This window comes from Crocuta crocuta, unplaced genomic scaffold, assembly GCF_008692635.1.
Source record: "Crocuta crocuta isolate KB4526 unplaced genomic scaffold, BGI_CrCroc_1.0 scaffold318, whole genome shotgun sequence".
NCBI classification, from domain to species: Eukaryota; Metazoa; Chordata; class Mammalia; order Carnivora; family Hyaenidae; genus Crocuta; species Crocuta crocuta.
This window is the reverse complement of record NW_027531425.1, coordinates 1,696,311-1,718,233: the sequence shown is the minus strand read 5'-3', so window position 1 is coordinate 1,718,233 and position 21,923 is coordinate 1,696,311. Positions and strand designations below refer to the sequence as shown.

The 21,923-nt window shown below is 51.0% G+C and overlaps 1 long non-coding RNA gene across 1 annotated transcript; it reads left to right on the top strand.

The window, feature by feature from the left end:
• Window positions 1–2,540: 2,540 nt before the first annotated feature.
• LOC144238298 (uncharacterized) lies at window positions 2,541–11,833 on the top strand. Its single transcript, XR_013337063.1, has 5 exons — window positions 2,541–2,714; window positions 6,782–6,980; window positions 9,333–9,432; window positions 11,162–11,289; window positions 11,443–11,833. It is a non-coding gene; the product is annotated as an uncharacterized LOC144238298 (long non-coding RNA).
• Window positions 11,834–21,923: the final 10,090 nt, after the last annotated feature.

The window sequence follows — 21,923 nt, the reverse complement described above, 5'->3', positions numbered from 1 at the left end:
GAGCTCTAATTCTTTCTTGTGGAACAATATTAATTCAATAATAGCAATTGAGACTTGCTGGATCCCAGCATGTAAGCCATGATTGCTAAGCACATTTGTGCATCGGCTCACTGAAAATTTCACCAACCCTAGGACTCTGGAGATGAGGGGGGGGAACACATGCGTCACATTACATCACTCGCAGTGATGGAGTGGAGAGCTAAACCTGGGGCGATCTGATGGCGAAGTCCTAGTGTTGAACTGCTACCTGGTGACACTTTTTCAAGATGAGGGTAGCAATGAGGGTGTTAAGTCATACTCACAGGACTGTTGTGAGATGTAACAGGGGTTACATGTGTCTGGCACAGAGCACACCTCGGTAAATGGTAGTTCCTCTCTCTCTTTAATTTTTTAATTTTTTTAAAAAATTTATTTCTGAGATTGTGAGCAGGGGAGGAGCAGAGAGAGGGAGACACAGAATCCAAAGCAGGCTCCAGGCTCTGAGCTAGCTGTCAGCACAGAGCCCTACACAGGGCTTGAACCCACGAACCATGAAATCATGACCTGAGCCAAAGTCCGACGCTCAACTGACTGAGCCACCCAGGTGCCCCTGTTTTTCTCTCAACCTGCTCCCATGGTGGCCCCTCTGAGCCAGATGCTTTGCTGGGAAAAGATGGGGACTCAGTGTTCTGTCTTTTGGGAGCTCTTAGGTAATCACTCCCGAGGATTTAATGGCCCTGTTATTGACTTTTTGCCCTGTCAGTTTAATCTCTAAGCTTAGCCATGCATAGCCCCCGCTAGGCAGGATGCTGGGTACACGCTCTGCAAGCGATCCTCAGTTCATTCATTTCATTGGGCTCTGAAAGCAGGGGTCAGACCCTGAGCAAGGTGGCATGGGGCAACCAGGAGTGGAGGAGCCTGGCAGAGGAGCCGAGTCAGGGAATGAAGGCTAGGGATGTGGGGCACCTCCTCCAGTGGGTCCTCCAGTGGGTGGACAGCCTCTGCCCAGCCAACCCCTCACCCCCCAGGAGACCCTGGGCGGGGCCTCTGGAGTCACAGAGGACTGTTGCCCCGCCATTGGCTCTAGTAGGTAGAGAGTGTGGCCCTTAGGCTTACGCTTCACCTACGGCGTGTACACAAATGCAGAGCCCTGGCCCTCCCCAGGGCCCTATTCGGCAGTTCTTGGAATCTGCATTTTGACAAGCTCTCCGGGTGATTCTGATTCAGGTCAGTGGATGACCCCTGTTTGGAGACACCCCAGCCCAAGGCTCCCATTGCTCTCTGACCGCTCCCTGCTTGGGCTCAGCAAGTACAGAGCCCTGTTCTGGCTGTTGGGAGACAGTGAAAGGTGAGCAGAGGGAAGCAGAAGCAGATTCGCGGGGAAGCTGATGAAGCTTAACCTTTAGGGTTGCTCACTTGTGGGATGAGGGAGGGCAATGAAAGGTGGCAGAGGTTGGGGCGCCTGGGTGGCTTAGTCGGTTAAGCGTCCGACTTTCGCTTGGGTCATGATCTCGCGGTTCGTGGGTTCGGGCCCCTCGTCAGGCTCTGTGCTGACTGCCAGCTCAGAGCCTGGAGCCTGTTTCAGTCTGTGACTCCCTCTCTCTCTGACCCTCCCCTGCTCACGCTGTCTCTCTCTCTCTCTCCTAGAAATAAATAAAACATTAAAAAAACTTTTGAAAGGTGGCAGAGGTAGAGTGTTCTAGGTGGGGAGAGGAGGCCATTTTGCAAATAGGAAGCATTTTGATGTAAGCATTTCTGGTCCACTGAATGAAGAGATATTAGAAGAAAGGGGTCTGAGTTTCCAAGGCTTGTGTACAGTGCTGTGATCGCTCTAGTTCTAAAGAAATATCACCTTTGGGCCGAATTTTGTGTTTGTTCTTTTTCTTGAGAGGCCGCGGCTTCTTCCCTGGCCCCTACCCTAGGGAGCTCCCAGGATCCACAGAAACCCCTGGAACAGAGAACCAGAAGCGCAGGAGGACATTGCAGGTGGCGGAGCTGCGTGGAACAGCAGGGGTGCCTCAGATGCCTGGAAAAGGCACTGCAGGTAAAAATGATGGAGGTTGACTCTGTTTTTGCCAGAAACGTATGATCGTGGAAATTACATTCCTCATCAAGGTCCTGGTGCCCAACTTTTTTATAGGAATAAATATAAATACCATAAACACCATATTTAATCAACTGTAAATGACACACTTATGCTCTGTTGAATTGAATCTGAGTATACAAAACAGCTAAGCTGGGCAATATGGTAACTGAGTCCCATTCTGTTTAATTTAATGTATACAAAAGATTCCCCGGAGGTTTGCTATTTTGGGGGGCAGGAGGGAGCGGTGGAGAGGATCAGAGAGACTCCCCCTTCCCTCCATATGGAGCCTGTAAAGGCAAGAGGGAGATGTCAGACATCCGAAGCTGAGGGACAGGGTTTGGTGCACTCAGCACCGCCCCCCCCGCACCTCTAAAAAGAGACCAACAAGGCAGCATCGTTTGTGGGCGTGCCTCAGTGATTTTTTTTTTAATGTTTTATTTATTTCTAGGAGAGAGAGACTGCATGAGCAGAGGAGGGTCAGAGAGAGAGGGAGTCACAGACTCTGAAACAGGCTCCAGGCTCTGAGCTGGCAGTCAGCACAGAGCCCGACGCGGGGCCCGAACCCACGAACCTAAGCGAGATCATGACCTAAGCGAAAGTCGGACGCTTGACAGACTAAGCCACCCAGGCGCCCCTCAGTGATTTTGAAGTACGCGTCTATACATCAAGGACCGCCTACACACACACCAGGAGTGGGGGACATTTAAGGGAACTTGGGGTGCTTGAAGTTGGATGAGGGTGATCTGGAATGATCTTTCTGGAGGAGTACATTTTTGAGAAGATAGATACTTGAAGGCAGACGCAGAAAATGGTTAGGTTTTCTGAAAGGTTAGCACCAGGGACGCACATTTTCATTTGATGTTTGAAATAACTTTTGAAACTCAAGAAGACTTTGTCTCCAAGCACTTATTTCCCACCTCCTATCTACTTCGGTGGCTCTCAAACTACATGTGGAGACTCATTAGCAGGTTACAATAAGACTTGTTTTAAAAAATGAAATAGGATAGGAAGGAATGTATTTCATTAATACTTTTCCCAGTTTCATGTACACATATGTGTGTACTGAGTTATGGCATTCAGTGCATTTCTTACCATGGGTCTTTATCAAATCTTGGCTATTGATTCCCAAGCCTGCAAATAAGACACACGTGGGGTATCTCACATGTTAAGAATAGAGTATTTACTCAAATCCAGCCTTTTTACTTGGCATTACTTCTGTTGACGGTCTTCTTTTCCAATCAGACTCTATTCATTTCTGAACATTTCGTTTCAGCAATGGTTCACAAGGCAAAGAAACTGGGGCTCCATGTATCTGAATCCTGTCCTTTTCTCTTTGTACTGTCTCTGACCCTTCTATTTTCCTTCTTATTTTCTCACAGAGAAGGAAGTCTTTATGGTTTTACTTCCAATATTTGGACTAATTCCAACATAGATCTTAGAGCTCACAGGTCTCTCCAAAACTCATTCCTAAGGTCTGTCCCAGCAGCCACCACCTGGGTCTATTTTTGCTTCCTGAACTCATGCTTCTGAAGCTGTGTGTGCAAAAAAGCCACCTGGGGAACTGATTAAAATGTATTTCCTGGATCTCACCTAGTAGGGCTGAAGTGGGGCGCTCTTGAACTGCATTTTTTAGAGCACCCCAAGTGCTTCTGAGGACCGCCCTTTGAAGAACGCTATTAATAAACCATGGAGAAAATTCCACTCCTTCCAGAAGCTTTCCCCCATTCACTCCTGATTCTGCCCCCCCCCCACTATGTTTCCCTTCTGCAGGAATAATCTTGGTTTACGCCACTTTATGTTTATTTGCAATCATTTGCAGTTCATCTGAGAAGTTACCTTAACTGGGTATCCTGCCTTCCTACTTAAATTATAAACTCCCCCAAGGAACTGTAGCATTCATTACTCTTTGCCCAGAGTGCCCAGCAGAAGACCTTGCTCCTGACTGACTTCTCCTATCAGAATCCTCTCATATATCCGCCTGCCCCTCCCCACCCTTCGCCTCTGGGTGGGGGTCCCCACCTAGGAGTTCTTAGGGCAGGAGTGAGTGTCTGAGTTGTTCCCTGGATCAAGCAGCACTATTGATCGGGTGATTTTGGCTCTGTCTGACTTTGTCCTTTTCATCTCACCTCCATGGGTTTAGGGAGAACTGAATCAGTAAAAAGTAATGAGTCCAGATGACCCCCTGGGACTGTAGCTTCATCAACGGCTGTTGTATCCTTCAGGTCTAGAAACACATCGAACAGCAAAGGCAGAGGGCTGAAGAGCATTCTAGAACTAGAATGAGGCAAGCTAGCACCTCGGGTGCCAAATTTAAAGGAAGCACTCACTCTCAGGAGCTGACCTTGCCCTTGCAGGACCCCGAGAGTGGGCACCTTTGTACATTTTGGGTCTGGGTGCTCCCTGGAGAGAGATTAAGTGGTTCTTTCTTCAGGCAGAGGTCAGCCTGGTCCATTTTCCTGTCCTGAGGAGCCGCCCTGCATGTTAGCAGCTTGGGGACAATTGACCCTGAGCCCCTGACTCTGTGCCACGAGTGTTCGCTGTTGGGTGTCACTTAGTTCTTAGGAGGCTCTCGGAGGCCAGACTCCCGGCGAGGAGGAGGAGGCCCCTGGTTCCCTCGTGGAAGTCCCCTGGATCTGTTTGATTGTTAGTTTGTTGTTTCCTTCTCCCTCCGTAACTCCCTGCCTCTCACGGAAAGGCGATCCCATGGTCCCCAGGCACCGCTTGTCAAAGAGATTCGAATTTTCACTTTCAGAAAGTTCATCCTTATATTTTGTCCTTACAGCTCCTTCTGCCACGAATCCCGTTTCTTCCCATTTGACACCTTGGGGTTGGTGACGAACAGCCTGTCACTGGGCACCAGCCTCGGTGTGTGGGGACCCCAGCGCCTTTTGGTTCATGAAGACTTTTCCGGGTGCTTTTCTTCAGGCACTACAAACTCCTCTCCTTTGCTGGGGGCTTTCTTTTCTTTTCTGGAAGGAGAAAAATTAGGAGAGGAAAAAGAGAAGTGGGAGGAAGAAGAGAGCTGAGGAAATAAACTCACGGCATGTATCCCTGAGCTAAGGGGGACGGATCTTCCTGATGGGGAGGCCTGAGGGGGTGGCCCCCAAAATACTGGGCTCCTTGCAGGCAAGGACTCGCGGCAGAGAATCCAAGAGCTTGGGCCACTTCTGTGGACTTCTGCGCAAGTAGCTCCCGGTCCAAACCCCATCACAGACACAGGTGAGGCAGGAGCCCGGGGCTCACCCTGGATGCTGTGCTCACAGAGGAGTGGACTTTTCAGCCTCCAGATGGGAAGACAGAAGCCTCGGAACTGGGGTCAGGCACCCAGCCCCTGTCCCTCCCTCCCTCCCCTGCAATGTCAGAGATGGTCTGGTCTCCCCACACACTGAGTTGGGTGGCTGGAGTGGATGACTAATGCATGTCATTTTCAAGATGCTCTCTCTCCACAGGAAAGTACATTCAGATCCAGGTTTTAATTGTGTGTGATTTTAGCTGAGATGGCGTTAATTTATTTCCTTTGCTACTTCAGCGGTTCTTCCTCTTTCATCACGGTGAAATTATCTGGAATGTATCTTTTTTTTTTTTCTTTCTTAAGGACAAAGAGAAGAAGCTGATCTGGCTCCTTTTCCACTGATTGAGGTTTACAACATTCTAGGGGCTGCCAGATTGATGTTTGGGGGTGCTTCGGGTTGGAAACCCTATCGTCTCCCACTACTGGTCTCCCTGCCTTCCAACTGTCAGAGTTCNTAGGCTCCAGGCTCTGAGCTGGCAGTCAGCACAGAGCCCGACGCGAGGCTTGAACCCACGAACCGCGAGATCATGATCTAAGCGAAAGTCGGACGCTTAACTGACTAAGCCACCCGGGCGCCCCCAGAGTTCCTGAAGAGAATGCTTGACGAGCAGGACCTGTACTCCCCAGGGGGCCCCTCTGACCAATTCACTAACAGTGAATTTTTTGGCCATGGCTGACTCCAGTCAGTTTCCAGAACGAGAACTACTTTATTCCTTGGACAACCTTTAAATGTTTTTTTTGTTTTGTTTTGTTTTGTTTTTTTATTTATTTCTAGGAGAGAGAGAGAGAGAGACAGCGTGAGCAGGGGAGGGTCAGAGAGAGAGGGAGTCACAGACTGAAACAGGCTCCAGGCTCTGAGCTGGCAGTCAGCACAGAGCCCGACGCGGGGCTTGAACCCACAAACTGCGAGATCATGACCTAAGCGAAAGTCGGACGCTTAACCGACCAAGCCACCCAGGCACCCCTCCTTGGACAACCTTTAGAGAAAAGGGGAACCACCTGACATCTACAGAGGGCTTCTTGGAGGAAAGGGACAGTATTAATCAAAGAAAGATGGGACAGGAGGCACCTGATGCTCCGAAACTCCTGCTTTCTACCTTTGGTTGAGAGAGGGTCTCTTGTGTAAGAAGGGGGTAGGGCCGGGGCGAAGAGAGTAACCGCCTGCTACAGCGTTGTAGGGTCGGTTTTTGTTTTCACTCAAACTCTCTTTGTGATGAGCATAAAAATTGCAGACACACCTTCAGAGATTCTGCTGTGTCTTGTCCCAGAACTTGGCCCTCTTTGAGAATTATCTGTGTAGGTGCTCTAAGACCATTTTATTAAAGCCTGACTTACTCTGGTTTTTGCTATAAAAATAAAAGAAATGTTTATTTTCCAAATAATTACGGTATCATTTTGAATATGCTTTTCAATCTCTGCTTAAGTTCCAGATTGGAGGTTAGACTCCCCTGCCCCTCCCTGTTGGAGAATCACTGAATCATTGCCAGCTACCTAGCACAGGAAATCACAAGAGAATTGATTGCGTCTGCCTGGGACTATTCTAGGACACTTTCGTCCCTTGTCCTCCGCATCCTGTGAAATCAGTGTCTTCCTTGGTCATTCTGGCACATAGTAGGAAATTCAGTAAGTATCTGTTGCATGAATCTTATAGTATGAAATTATTATCTAGAGGGGCGCCTGGGTGGCTCAGTCAGTTGAGCGTCTAAACTTCAGCTCAGGTCATGATCTCGAAGTTCATGAGTTAAAGCCTCCCATCGGGCTCTGTACTGACAACTCGGAGCCTGGAGCCTGCTTCGGATCCTGTGTCTCCCTCTCTCTGCCCCTCCCCTGCTTGCTCTCTGTCTCTTGCTCTCAAATAAATAAATAAATAAATAAATATTAAAAAGATTACGATCTAGTGCTTGGCACAGTATACTGGTGCCTGACAAAGTGTTCAGTGAGTGTCAGCCATTGTTCCTTAGCCACATGTTCTAGAGTCTGTCCGTTTCAGAAGCTCCAGCTGGTGGACATGGTCGTTTTCTTAGTGCCCCGGGACTGCCCTCAGCAGCATCTTGTTCTGTAGAACTTAGGTTTCTCCTTCAGATGCTTGCTACTTGTTCAGATACCAGCTTCTTTTTGGCATAACCAGAAGCCTAGCACAGTGCTACGCACAGAGTAGGGCTTCAGCTAATGTCTGTTGAGAGAGAGACTGAATGGTCCCAGGGCCCTCCACTTGATGGCCCCTGTGGTCAGGTGAGGCTGTGCCTGGACCACACAACTCCTTGGTGGACGATTAAGCTCTCTGATTGTGCTCTTTGTGTACAGGGCCCTGACTTTTACCAGCACATGATGATGGCTTGAAAATCATTCCGGTCAATCCATCTTTCTAGCGTGGTTAAGTGGTTTATTGGAGGCCAGTACCACTCTGCTATTCACAGTTTGTTTCTGAGTTCTCCCTGGATTGCTTTGAATAGCTTTGGTGCTCAGACAGCATTTCCTTCCAGTTGCCTGTGGCCATTTCACGGAGGGTCCCCCGCAACCTTCATCTTTATAGAGAAATACGCGTACATTCCCTTCCCAGCCTGCTGTTCCAGGCTGTGTCTATCTGTCCATTTGCCCCCAACTGCTGTTCCTTAAAAACTAAGCATATACTTACTATGTGATCCTGCACTCCCTTAGCTGGACATGTGTCCCAACGAAATAAAAACTTGTGTCCACTTAAAATCTTGTACATAAGCACTCATAGTAGTTTTATTTGTAATAGCCCTGAATTAGAAACAGCCCCAATGTCCTTCACTGGGTGAATGATCAGACAAACTGTGGTTCATCCATGCCACCAAAATACGACCCGGCAACAAAAAAAGGGAATGAACTATCGATACATGCAGCAGTCTGGATGGATCTCAAGGGCATTCTGTTGAGTGAAAAGAGCCAATTTCAAAAGGTCACATACTGCATGATTCCATTTATATGACATTCTCAAAGTGACAAAATTATACAGATGGAGAACACATTAGTGGTTGCCAGAGTTTGGGGTGGTTAAAAAGGAGAGCAGAGTGCGGTGTGATTATAAAGGGCCAGCGTGAGGGATCTTGTTCCATACCTTGATCATAGTGGGGGTTATGGGACTGTACACATGTGATAAAATTGCATAGAACCACATACATGCATGTGCGTGTATGAATGCACGTGAAACCTCTGAAATCTGCACAAGGTCTGTGGATTGTACCAGTGTTCATTTCCTGGTTTTCGTTTTTGTTACAAAGAAAGAAGCTGCAGCTTTTGTTACCGCTGTTTGTCAGCCCTGGTCTCCCTGTGATCTCGGGCATGACGCTCAGGACAGGTTTGGAAGGGCCAGATCCTCTGGGCGTTCTCCAATATTAGGAGCATAGCTGAAATGCTTTAGTTCTTCTTCTAACCCACAATGAAGCCATTTTCCCAGAATCATTATAATCTCGTCTGGGAGCTCTATGCATTTCCAGCCTCTGCCTCCTCTTGGGGTATTGTATTCTAAGTGGATTATCTACCCTGTGCAGTAGGACTATAAACTTATTTTGTTTATTTGATTATCCTAAGCCTAATCAGCTTCACCTTCAGGTTTAAGGAAGATCCTGAATTCAATTACCCTAGGACTTGCAGGTATACTGTGGCTTTATTTTGGGGCCGAGTCTCTGAACTCATGATGTGTTCCTGGTGATCTGAGGTCACGAGTGTCATGGGATACATAGTGTTCCCTGCCCTGGGGGTGTCCAGGATGGGGGGTGGGGTGGGGCTGAAAGAACCATTCTAAGGCCTGATTCCTTTAGCCTCCATCACTCCCTTCCAAGTGCACAACTGCAAGACCTCTGCTCTCTCTCCCCTCCCAAACCTCTACAATTCATCTCCCTAGTGCTCGTCTAGGTCCTCCCCCACCTTTTGCATCCTGATCTTCTGGGGCTCCCAGGATGGTAAGCAATCAGGTAAGAGTATATCTCCCCTCTCTTCCCATCTCCTTAGAAACAGACTAGACTTGCCTGGACAGAGCCCCTCCTTCTGTGGATGAAGACTTTGAGACCCTGCAGTGGCTATTGGCAGAGCTGATGGACAGCCCACCATGGTACTTCACGCAACCCTTCTTGGAGAACGAGTTCCATACATTAATTTCGGGTTGGCAGCTCCGGTTTGGTAACTGGGGAGTTTGGGTGACAGTAGACGTCGGACTTCATCTAAGCTGTCCTGGCAGTAACTTAGATCCAGCACTGCTCTGTGCCCCCACCCACTACTTCCTCTGGGACCAGATCTTTAAAAGGGGCTGAAGGGGTGGGGAAAGGTCAGGAAAAGGAGATGCTTCTGGCTCTCCTCGGGGCTCCTTTGCTTTTTGGAGTACCAGGTTTACACTCTGAAGGATCAGCTCCTTCTGAGCGTCTGAGGGTGTGGACATTTGGAGTGCTGTTGGGCAGACTGGACCGCACCCCCAATTGGTTAAACAAGCACCCTCCCTGACACACCCAAACATACATGCACATGCAAGCATGAGCATGCACACACATGCACACATGTATATACACACATACCAGGGGATTTAGGCATCCTTCTTCCTGACTTCCAGTATGGAGAATGATTAAAGACACAAAAGTTAAGACTCATATGACCTGGTGTGAATTTCAACTCCACCACTTCCTGGGCATGTGACCTAAGCAAGTCTTGTGCATACTCTCAGCCTCCATTTTGTCATCTCTAAATAGGACTAATAAATACCATCTCCTGTGCGTGGTTGACCAGAGGCCATGCCTTGATATCTCTCACTGCGGAAGAGGCCATTTGAGGCCTTCTACATCTAACGGAGCACTTGATGTGTTTGAGGCCCACCAGAGAGGAGAGGCTGTCAGAAACAGCCAGATCCCCCTCTCGCCTTCCTCCCCGAAGTTCATTGGGAGGGTCCAGAGTGGGGCCAACTCCCTCCCTGGGATCCCTTACCTCAGCTGCCTTCCTCATGGGCTCTCACCTGGACTCCCTCCCAGAATCATGCCGATTCCTCTCACATATGTATCTGTATCTGCCACCTGCCTGCCCCGGGCCCTACCCAGAAGAGACAAGAAGGGGGTCCCAGAGCCGTCATCATTTCATAGAAGACACAATTCCCCACAGGAGAACAGCAGCATACAGTCAAGTGCTAATCCGGGGGCCATCAGTTATGGACCCTGAGGGCTGTGGGCAGGCAAAGCGATGGCTGGACTGTCCCCTGGGGAGAGCAGGGGCCTGGGGTGATGACATTATCACCCCCTTCTTTCTGCCAAACATCATCCTCAGGCCCGGTCCTCCCGGCACCAGGTCGCTGCTGGCCAGGAAGCTGCATAAAGGGCTGGAGAGCAGCTTCCACGCAGGCTCAGCCTAGAGGCAGTGAGGCTGGGGCCTGTCTTCATTTCTCTGCAGGGAGCCTGGGAGCTCTCACCAAGGTGTCCTAGGGCAGCCAGCCAGCCCGAGGGAGTCACTTGGGAGGGTCTGTCACAGCAGACCTGGGCTCCTCAGCTCCTTAGACAGAGGCCCTGACCCAGCAGATAGGCTGGGAGGGCCCAGGCAGAGGAGACATAGTTCCTTTGGCTACTTTATTTCTTTGGTTTGTGACTGTTTGACAACAGCAGTAAAAACAGCTTATAAATTAGGTGGCCGGCTGTAAACCGCAGAAAGGGCCATGGTGCAGGGAAGCTCAGGAGCCTCCCTCTGCGTCTCCCCCTGCTCTTCCCAGGCAGGCCCGCACCCCACCCTCTGCCAGCAACCCCAGGCCTGAGGCGGGGGGGNCCGGGAGCGCTGGCATCTCTGACCTCCAGCACTTTCCCTGATCGCAGAACAGCCAGGGAGCTTCTGTAGGCTCCTCGGGGGCTCTTCAAACGGAGAGATGTTTATATCTTTTCGGCGCCGTCCAAATTACAAGCAGGAAACTGGAGCCTGGGGAACGTAAACCAGGGGATACAAGGTAGGGATTTTTTTTTTTTTTTAAGCTTGATTTAAATCAACCTCCAGAAGATCTCAAATGAGGCCAGCGGGGAGGAAGAGCTGCAAGAAGGGGCCCGGCTATACGTTCAGTATGACCTGACATATGTGTCCTCTGTTTCCCCCTTTGTGGCAGCCGTGGCTTCTCTCTCCCAGCTGGTTCAGGAGGCCAGTTCTTTTCATGGAAGGACCCAACAGAGCTGAGGAGGGGTGCCCGTGCAGCTGTGTGGCTGTGCCAGGACAGGCCTGGCTTTCTGGGCCCAGCCCTCTACAGAAGCGCCTCCTCTCTACTCTGGCCCCTTGCCCTGTCCCCTTCCTGCTCCAGACCCAAGGGAGCTTCAGGACTTGGGTCAGAGCCTATGGGGTCTAAGCATCCCTGCCAAGGAGTGCGGTTGCAGACCGTACATGGAGCAGGCTCAGGACGTATGTACCCACCAGAGCTTAGCCTGAGAGTTACTTCCCGAACACAACACAGCTGTTTGGACCCAGCACCCCTGCTGATGCATCTCTGCTCTTTCCATCCCCGCCCCCACCCCCCATGGCTGTGTAAAGCTCCCGCAGCTGGCTGATTCCTCTGCATTTGTTTGTTTTCTTTGCTTGTGACAAGTCATTGTGTGTGTGTATCCTGCCCACATGCACAGAGCTTGGAGCGCAGGAAGGAGGGCTTCTCCCTCTTCTAGATCAGGGTTTCTGCTCTGGGAGCAGGCCTGGCAGCAAGGAGGTCACTACTCGGGGAGAGGGCACCCAGGGCACCGAGGGAGAGGGCACCTGGGGAATGTGAATGTGGGCGCATACATTGACATTGACATGCAGGTCACAAATCTTGTGGGTTCTTTCAGGGGTTTTAGTTTGTTCCTTATTGTCTCATCTTGTAGAGTGGCTGCCTCCACAGATCCCATCCTGGCCCCAGCCCAGAGGGGAGAGTTCCCTGGGTGGTATTAGGCCAATGTTGACCAATGAGCTACAAAGCAATGTGCCATCTCTTTTTGAAAAAGCAGACATTGCTGACCTGCTGGAAACATCTGAGAAGTACTCTGTCAGATCTAATAAGCTGTGTGACCTTGGGCAAGTCACTTAACCTCTCTGAATTTAGAGCTTTTTATCTTGGGAGTTTTAGGAAAGTGATCCTCATGAAACTGCTGTGTGGAGCAAGTGAGATATTAGATGAGAGAGAGCTCTGAAAAGCCAGAGTGCTCTAGAACGTCTAGAATTTGGTAACAACCGCAACAACCCTATGAGCCACAAGTGTGAACTGGTAAACACCAGGAGGAAGCCAAGTACTCCAGTCCACTGAGTGTGTGGGCTCAGTAACTGGTGCTTGCTGGACAGATCTTCTCTCTTCTCTGTCTGTGTGTGTGCATTCAGTCATTTTACACACACACACACACACACACACACACGCAATTCCACATGCTGTTGATTGATCCTTGACACCCAACCCCAGGCACTCGGGGCACCCAGAGTCCATGTTTCCCCACAGTGTGGGGGCCCTAGACTGGGAGTAAAGGCTTTTGGGATGACAACCCCACTCATTACCCCCACAGCCCACACCCTAGGATCCAGGAGACACTTGGGTGACTCTGGATATAAATCTGGATCCACTGTGGGGGGCGGGCTCCTCCAGGGCCAACAGTTCCTCGGGGACACTCTTTGGCTGGCCTATGCCTAACGTAGCCACCCCAGTTGGGGAGAGGCTTGGTGAGTAGTTCCTCCAAAGATAGGGTCTGTAAGCTTCAGGAAATGTGTTTATGGGCGGTTAGTAATGGCTCCTATCTCACCAGGTGGGTTTATGGCTTAAGCAGAATGGGAATCAAAGGGCCTTCTTTATTACTAAACTTTAGGGTTTTTTATGTTTATTTGTTTTTGAGACAAAGACAGAGTACAAGTAGGAGGGGCAGAGAGAGAGAGGGAGACGCAGAATTCGAAGCAAGCTTCAGGCTCTGAGCTGTCAGTGCAGAGCCTGATGCAGGGCTCAAACTCATGAACCATGAGATCATGACCTGAGCCAAGGTCGGACGCTTAACTGACTGAGCCATCCAGGCGCCTCTGAACTTTAGTTTCAGTTCTGGAGAAAGTCTTCCCAACCGGCGTGTCCACACCACACATCTGGGCCAACCCACGTCCTCCCTCCCAGACCCAGATCTTGGCCCATCCAGCACACCAGCCTGGCATGTGTGTTCCAGCCACTCTGGGAACTCTCCAGAACAGGGACCCCGGCCTCCTCCCTGCTTCCTTGGTACATCAGTACAGGACTCCATCTGCGGGGCTTTTGGGGGGCTTCAACAAATGCAGAATACCTAGGATTCCTGGGGGGGTTGGACCCAAGAGGAACCACACTTGGGAGAGCTCCAGTTTCCCCATGGGTCCAGAATCACAATGAGCTGCAGTGTGACATGCCAGACGGGCCTGGGGTGTGGCCCCTCTCTCCTTCCTTGTCTCCTGCCATCAGGGAAGGAGAGCGTTGGGTTGGGGTGCCGGCTGTGAGTGCCAGGGTTGCGTGGGTGACCTATATCCCCATGGTAATGCCTCTCGGGATGTCTGCTGTGGTTCTACTGTGGCAGAAAGCAAAAAGCCTGCCGCTAAAGCCTTCCTCTCTGCTGTCCCCAGCGCCGTATTTTTCCACCTACTCCTCTGGCTTTGGTATCGATTTAAATAGGGAAGGCAGGTGGGGTGGGGGGAGGACCTGGGGAACCAGAGGCAGACGGAAGAGAGAAGGGGAGAGGAAGAGGAGCCAAAAGCATGGTGGGTGGGCAGAGAGGAAGGGCAGCCAGGAAGAGAAGAGCTAAAAGGGAAGTCGAGCAGACAACAGGGGAGCCAGAGGATAAAAAGGAAGGGAGTCAAGGTGGGGAATGCAGCTTCCCTGGTGGCCGGTGGAGACCCCTCCCAGACCACCCCTCCCCCAGCCAGCTGGAGGGAACTGCCTTCCTGGGATCCCTGTGGAGCCCAGCACCCCATCCCAGGGAGAATTCAGCAGGGCCGGGCCTCACCAGGGTCCTGGTCCTGGCAATGAGCTCCTGCAGCTTTGTGGGATATATGTGGGCAGAGCTGTGCCACCTTCTTGCCCTCCTGACAGGTAACACCCCTGCCCCCCACAGCCCCACCGGTACCCGTGCACAAACTGTGTGCATAATCGTTAGATCCATTGCTATTAGATCAAGGCCCTTTGCATCCGGGGTTTTCCTCTGCTCCAAGGGAGAGGTGAGCTCTGAAAGGATCCCCCATTCCTGCTCCTGGTGGGGGGCCCTGGGCCATGCTGGGCGCAAGCTCTTTGGGGGTGATTCCCATACCCCAGGCTCTGCTGTCCCCCTTTCCTTTCTGTCCTGGGGCTTTGGTTTAGAAAAAGACTCACACACTGGTGTTTACGGCACAGTTGGATTTGCCTGTGTTGCCATGACAACAGTGAGGGCTGCCCCTGTTCTCTCTCCACCCCATACTCTGCTCCTTTCACAGGCTAAAAACCTCTCTCTGTCTCTGTCTCTCGGTCTTTCTCAATCTTCCCCCACCCCACCCCCCCCACCATTATTCCTAATCTCCACGGGACTTAAATCTCTCTCCCCTGTCTGTCCCTCTGGAAGGGGTAAGGCTGTGCGCATTTCTCCTCAGTCCTTCTGAGACGGTAGGTTCCCAAGATCTGGTCGCAGCCACTGACAGCAGTGGTGATGCACGTGGTAACTGGGAGCAGAGGGGTCAAGGGCCCTGGGCCAGGATCCTGGGAATGATTAAGCCTTAGGTTTCTGAGTACCCCCCACAACACACCCCATCCCTGTCCCTGGGGCATCTGAAAGGAGCTCTCAGTCTCCTCTGCCCCTCCAAGACCCGCTGGCCTCTGATTTCCAATGCGCCATGAAGATTCACCACCCCCCTAAGTCTTCCCTAACTCCACCTGCCCTCAAGTGCCAGGATCAGCAGTTAAGTGCACTCTGGAGTATTGATTTGCACTTGCTTCTGGCGTACGTGTCCACGGCTCTGTTCTGGGCTAGACGTGTGGGTCCAGCCTCCTCAGCAGCCTGGGGCAGTAACTTTGTGTGTCCCGCACAACTTGCTACCCTACGCCCACGCTTGTACCAGAACTCCTTCCTATGCAAATCCATTCTGTGCAGATTGGTCCAGCTCACTAGCCCGTCCCTCCTTCACCCTGCCCCATCTGCCCAAGGTTGGGGGATGTGGAGGGGACCCTAGTCAGGCCACACAGTACCTTCTCTGACACCTGATCTTAGGACATGGGCTCTTCCTCTGGACTGTGATCTTTAGGGCAATTTCTCCTTGGGCTTCCAGGGCCACTCTTCCCACCACATGGAAAGGGACCTGTCAACGGAAGAAAGCAGTGTCATGACTAGTATATTTATCCATCATTCTGGGAACTTCTTGAGGGCAAGGGATGTGTCACATCTACCATATTGGAACACCCCAGGGGTGGGAGCGGGGTTCCCCCATCAAACTGGGAGCTCCTCAGAGCAGGAGTGGTACTTAAGTAGATTAGGTGTTAAAGTCTTGGTAGTTTAATTGGTAAAGTATCAGGCATTTAGAGGTCATCATCCAGGTTTAATTCTTTACTTGAATAACTTCATAAAAGTTTCATCCGAGTGTAAACTCCACCTGGGTAGCATCTGTCTTGTTCACCGTTCAGGGTGCTGTGTCTAGAGAGAAGGAAAGGCGGGATGACCTCTGCCCTCAGGGATTTGGCAGAACTTCTATGGGCTCTGACAAAAGTACATATAGTGTCCAACAGGGGGCGCTTGGAGAAGCGGCAATAGCCTCTGAGGGCAGGTCTGGCATGGACATTTGTCGTCTGGGCTGGTGGAGAACAGCATTGCAGACCAGGGTAGCAGCCTTGGCTCCCACAAAGTGGGAAGCAACCTTCGGCCTAGGAGCTGCACTTGGGTACAAGATGTAGCAGAGAAGACCCTCCCTTTCTTTCTCCTTGACCCTCCCTTGCCGCAGGCCTTCAGGGAATCCTCCTGAGCTGCTTGGACATCCTTCAGGGCGGGGCAAGGTAAAGATGCTGCGCCACACACCATGCTCCCAGTGACCACCGTCCTTAGCCCTCACCCTCAGGTTACCATTAAAACTCATTGTTGCAAGTCCCAGTAACCAACTCTCTCTATCGGAAGCATGAATAAAATATGAAATTTTCCCAACATAACTGGTGTGATGTGCTTTATCAGCTCAGGGTACAAATCAGGTCCGATGTTTTTGATCCTTAAGTTAATCCTTTAAGCATCCATCTGCCCCATTTAGCGAGAAGCCCAGTATCTCTTCCTTGGTGTTCCTCTCTTCTTCCCCAACTCCTGTGTCTGTACTTGCTAGAAGCCTCCTAGCACTTGAGGGCTGGGAAGGGGCCTGCGAACAGATACTGGAGGGCCTGACCAGCCCAAGCTCCTGTCCCTACTAATGACACAATGGTCGACATTGGTCGCACACAGTGTGCTGATCAGATTCCAGCAGAGACCCACCTAGGAGGGTTCCAGTCTTGGGCCCCAGACATACTGCACATGAATGTATGTCTACTCACAGGATCAGTCATTGTCTCCAGAAATTGTCAGTTAAGTAGCTGGGTCTGGGAGAGTTTCTAGCCACAGCCACACTCTACACCAGAACCAGCCATTCTGCCACCAAGATGTTCTAGACTCCAGCAGCCATGAGGGGGCTTGGGGCAAGCTGAGGACAAAATACAGGCTTGCACACTCCCCTCCCCGCCCCAGGTGGAATACAGGTGATATTCCTCGGACACTCCTGGCTGCCTAAGAGCAAAGGAAAGGGGTTTAAGTGCCTGCCATGGTGATGTGGGAAACTAAGGCAGATGAAAAGTTAAATTCCCTACTCCCTCCAGCCCATGGACAAGTCCTTGAGACCAGCAGAGTGACTTCCCTCTAGGAGCTCAGCTGCCTCAAGGATCACACTTTGCTGGGGGCAAAATAGAACCTTAGCTTAACATTATCCCAAACTTGAAGATTCTGTAAGTCAGCTTCCTTTATCTCAACTCCCCCAAGATATATGTGGCAATCATGCTCCAAGCTTCAGCTCCCCCCGACATACATCTGAAGGGTCTCATGACTGAGGTTTTATTAAATGGTAATAAATGGCGTTTCCTTAGCAACAGCTTGCCCCTCAAGGTCCTGGAAACCTTGCTTCCAAAATTCCATAAGGACTTACTCTATCCTTGATCTCCTCCAACCTGAGGATATATAATGAGTTACCCATCATGACCCCAGTGCAGCTCTTCCTGCCCCGGGGTCCTGTCCCAGTGCTTTAACAAAATCACCTTTTTGCACCAAAGGATCTTAGTACTTCAAGAATTCTTTCTTGACCATCGGCTCCGGACCACCCCACCATCACCCCAAAACTCCATCAGTATGAAGGCCAAAGGGTCTAGATCAGTGTGTCCCAAATTTGACTGTCTACTAGAATCACCTGCAGAGCTTGAGTGAGTACAGATTTGGGGCCTCGCCTCTAGAGATTCTGACTGGGCGGGTTTCGGACAGGACCTAACAATGTGCGTTTCTAACAGGCCCCCACAGCACGCTAATGCTGCCAGTCCAGGGAGCACCCTGCACAGCGCGGTCTAGAGTCTCCTTTCCCCCGGGGGCCCCTGGTGTCCATTCCCACCAGCAATGTTCAAAGTCAGGACTTATTGAATCTGAGTAAATAAGAGATCAAGGTCTTGATCCTTTTCCTTTCAAGAGGCTCCTTGACCCCCACACAAATGTGTCCATTCCTTTGGGCTACTTTGGAGCCACCTTTACCAATAGTTCTCTAAGTGGGGTTCCTGGACCCGCAGAACAAACATCACCTGGGAGTTTGTTAGAATTCACATTCTCGGGCCTCACTCCACACCTCTTACACTGGGTTCTTTTATGTGATGCTCGGTGGGATGTAGCCACAGAGGAGCTGCAGGAGAAGCTCAGGAAAACAAAGGTCATTATACCCACAGATTCTAGAAGCAGAAAGCAGACCGTTCAGGGCCACAGGCGGCCACACCAGTGTTGTCAGGAGGCAGGAAGAGCAGGGGCGAGGGGAGATCCTGGCCCACGGTCTTTGTTGGGGTTTCTGAGCAAAAGGCAAGACAGGGCAGAGTAAACAGGTTACCACTGGCTAGTCTGAATAATTGTGGTTGAGCTCGAAGCAGTAGGGGCCGTCCCTGAGTGCCAGGTACCGAGCCCCACGGACTGGAGTGTCTGGGAGCAGGTGAGGAGGTGTGGGATTAGTTTGCACACCAAAGGCATGCTCACCCCCCTCCCCAACTCACTGCTATCTCTAAGAATCCTTAGTCCCAGGAGGGCGGTCTCTCTTCCCAATCACAAAAGTTTTTAAGATGTCAAGACCACATGGTCTACAGAAAATACAAAAATATAAACAAAACACCTACTGATGCAGAAACTCCAGGGAGGGGCTCCATGCTATTTTAGCACCCCCTCCCCAGGTGGTTCTGATGAACATGAGAGTGCAAGAACCATCGCTCTCTACCGAGAGATATTCGAAAGGCAGCCATTGTCGGGCCAAAGAATAGTTCCATTAAATGTTTCCAGAGGGGAGCCCCTTCCCCTAACGTTACCCTAGCAGGAGCCGCGCACCTGCCTTTCCTCAGGTGACCTGCGGGGTCAGCGGCTGTCAACCACACAGCCTGAGGGAGGGAAGGCATGGGCCGCTGGGGCCTCCGCGTCTTGTCATGGCTGCCAGCCTGACCTGCCACTCCCTGCTGCACGTCCCTAGGTTTGCCACCAACTTCTTCCTGTCTCTTCAGCAGAATGTGGAGACTGAACCGGAAGCTCTGGAAAGTTCCTTCCAGGACTGCCTCGCCTCGGTTCTCCTTATCACTCCTCCTGCATCCTTATCTAGGAAATAGAGAGAACGCCCAGCCCTGGGATCACAGAGACAAGAAAATGAGGCGACATGTGACGAAGCGCCCAACATGTGCCCGAGGCCTGATAAATGTTCGCTGAATTTTAAATGACTCTCCTGTCCTCCCGGTTTTGCCCAAACCTCTTCTTACTTCTGATTTGTGCCACACTCAGCGCTTTCATCCGGCCTCGGGGGGCCTCTCTTCTTTTTGCGGAACTAGCATCTTTATACCTCATAAATAGTGGGGGAGAGGAGCCCCCTGTAGACTTCCTCAACGTCGGGGCGCCGGAGGGAGGAATGGGGTCCCACGGTCTGCACCAGGCACCCGAAGGATGGCAGGAAGGCCTCAGGCGCGTGTCAGAGCCGGCCTGCTCCAGTCCTCTTCCTGCTGAGCCCAGTTCCCTGTCCCCTGTCGGGCCTCGACTGGCACCTCCGAGCAGCAGCTCAGAGCATCTGAGCCCCGAGCCCTGAGCCTGGAGGATACCCCTGAGTTTCTTCCCTGCCCGTCACCACTGCACTCTGTTCCCCCCCCCCCGCCCCNTATTTATATCCCCAGCAGCTGCTGACAGACAGCTGGGAGCCGGGAGGCGGCTGACGGGGATGAGCTAGGCAGAGACAGGGTGGTGGGCGGTGCTGTCACTCTTCACAGGACTGCGGGGCAGAGCCTCCTCCCCTTCGCACAGGAGGGGAGCCCTAGGCAGGGCTGGCTGGCGGGGGCATCTGGGGAGGGGCACCTCAAAGGCAACAAGAACTCTGAACCTTGGGAGGGGGAGGCAACCAGGGCTGGAGTGAAGAGCTTTGTCCCGGATGACCTCTTTCAGAGGGGAGGGCATCATTATCTGGGCACTTGCCCTGGTACCTGCGGCTCATAAAAGCTGGGTGACCTTGGGCAAGTCCCTTCCTTACTCTGGGTAAAGTGAGACAGTTCTAAGTTCTCCTAATAGTGTAGCTACGATAGTGTAGAGGTTACAAACATAAACCCTGGAGTCTGAATCTTGGCTCTGCTACTTGCTTGCTGTGTGACCTTGGACGTGTCCTTAACCATTTTGTGCCTCTATTTCCCTTTCTATAAAATAGAGGATTTTACTTATTTTTTTAAAGTTCATTTATCTATTTTTGAGAGAGAGTGCATGTGTGTGCGGGCCACGGGACCAGAAGGAGACAGAGAGAGAGAATTCCAAGCAGTCTCCACACTCGGCAAATGTGGAGCCTGACACAGGGCTAGATCCCGCAACCTCGAGATCATGACCTGAGCCCAAATCAAGAGTTGAATGCTTCACCGACTGAGCCACCCAGGTGCCTCTAAAATGGGGGCTTTTAATAGCATCTACATCAAAGGCTTTCTGTAGGGATGAAATGAGTTCATTAATTCAATCAATAGCTTGAGAGCCATGCCTGGAACTCAGCGATCAAGTCAAAACAGAACCTATGATTCTTTGGATCTGTCCCCTTGCTCTAAGCAGGTAACTGTATCATAAAATATCAAGAGAAAAGCATGGGACCCTTTACATATAGTGCAGGGGGGAGGGGTGGTTTAGGTTCCTCTGCCGTGTGCCCTCAAGTAAGCCACAAACGGGAAATGTTTGGGCTCAGGCTACATTGGTTCTGAGCCCGAGGCCTTGTCTTCTGTTACTCCGCTTGTGATCTCTGGGGGCTGTTTGCTCAAAATAGCAAAAGGTCAAAAGGTTATTGTGCTTTTTTTTTCCAGCTCTCTGTCTGTCATTCTTCCTCATCATCTTTGCCTCTCCCCAGCCCGTCTTTCTTCCAATCCCTTGCCGCCCTTCTATTTTAAAAACTAATACCTGGTCTTGGAGAGAACAGAACCCCAAGTGTGTAATTAAGTCCCTGGGCACAGCTGTGCCTACAGCACCAGCCTGGCTGTCAGGGTGGGGTGGGGGCTCGACAAGAATCTGGGGGCAGGGGTGACCTTGGAGCAGAGAGCCCATCAGTCCATGTACCAGCCTGAGCCTAGACAGGCACATGGGCTTTACAGCAACACGTCTTCGGCTGCGTTGTTCGGGAGCAGTTGAGGCTGGCGTGGACAATGGCCCCTTCTCTCTCACTAATCTTGGCCCTCTCTGTTTGAAAAAGAGTCTCCATAACGGAGGAGGGGGAGAGAACGAAGCGAAGGAAGCTGATGGGTTACCATGGCAACCAGCTGAACACAAACTCTTAGCTTCAGCTAATACTTGACTTGCAGAAATACTTCCATAACCACAACTTAAGAACGATTGTTGACTCATTCTTCTTTAATCATAGCAATTAGCTCCCAACGTTGGGGTCCAGATGAGAGGTGAGGAAGAGACGGATTTGTTCCTTTTTAGAGAAGCCCCTTGCCATCTGCTCTCTTCTTGGAAGCCAGGGGCCTTGCTTCCAATATCTTAATGTTGCCCAGGAGTCACGTGTGAAGGATTACGTCCCCCAAATCCCCTAATCCTTTGCTGAGTCATGCCGGTTAGAGACCTAAGTTAAGATTTCTGGTTTCAAATACTCTCCTGCCTTTGGCCCATGTCACAGCACAGAGGAAGGGACAATCAAAGATGGTCTGTCAAGCTTTAAACTTTTCCTGATCGCCCACTATGTGCCAAATGCCAGGAATTAAAAGTGATGATAAACATAATAAAAATCTGGTCCCTCTCATCAAAGAGCTCGTAACCCAGGCAGTTGGAGGTATATAATGCAAATTACCTGTTACTACTGATAAGGGATCCACGTTTGCAAGTGAGTTTTATGTATGCACAAATGTGCATTCAAGGTGACCCCCATGATGCATGCTTT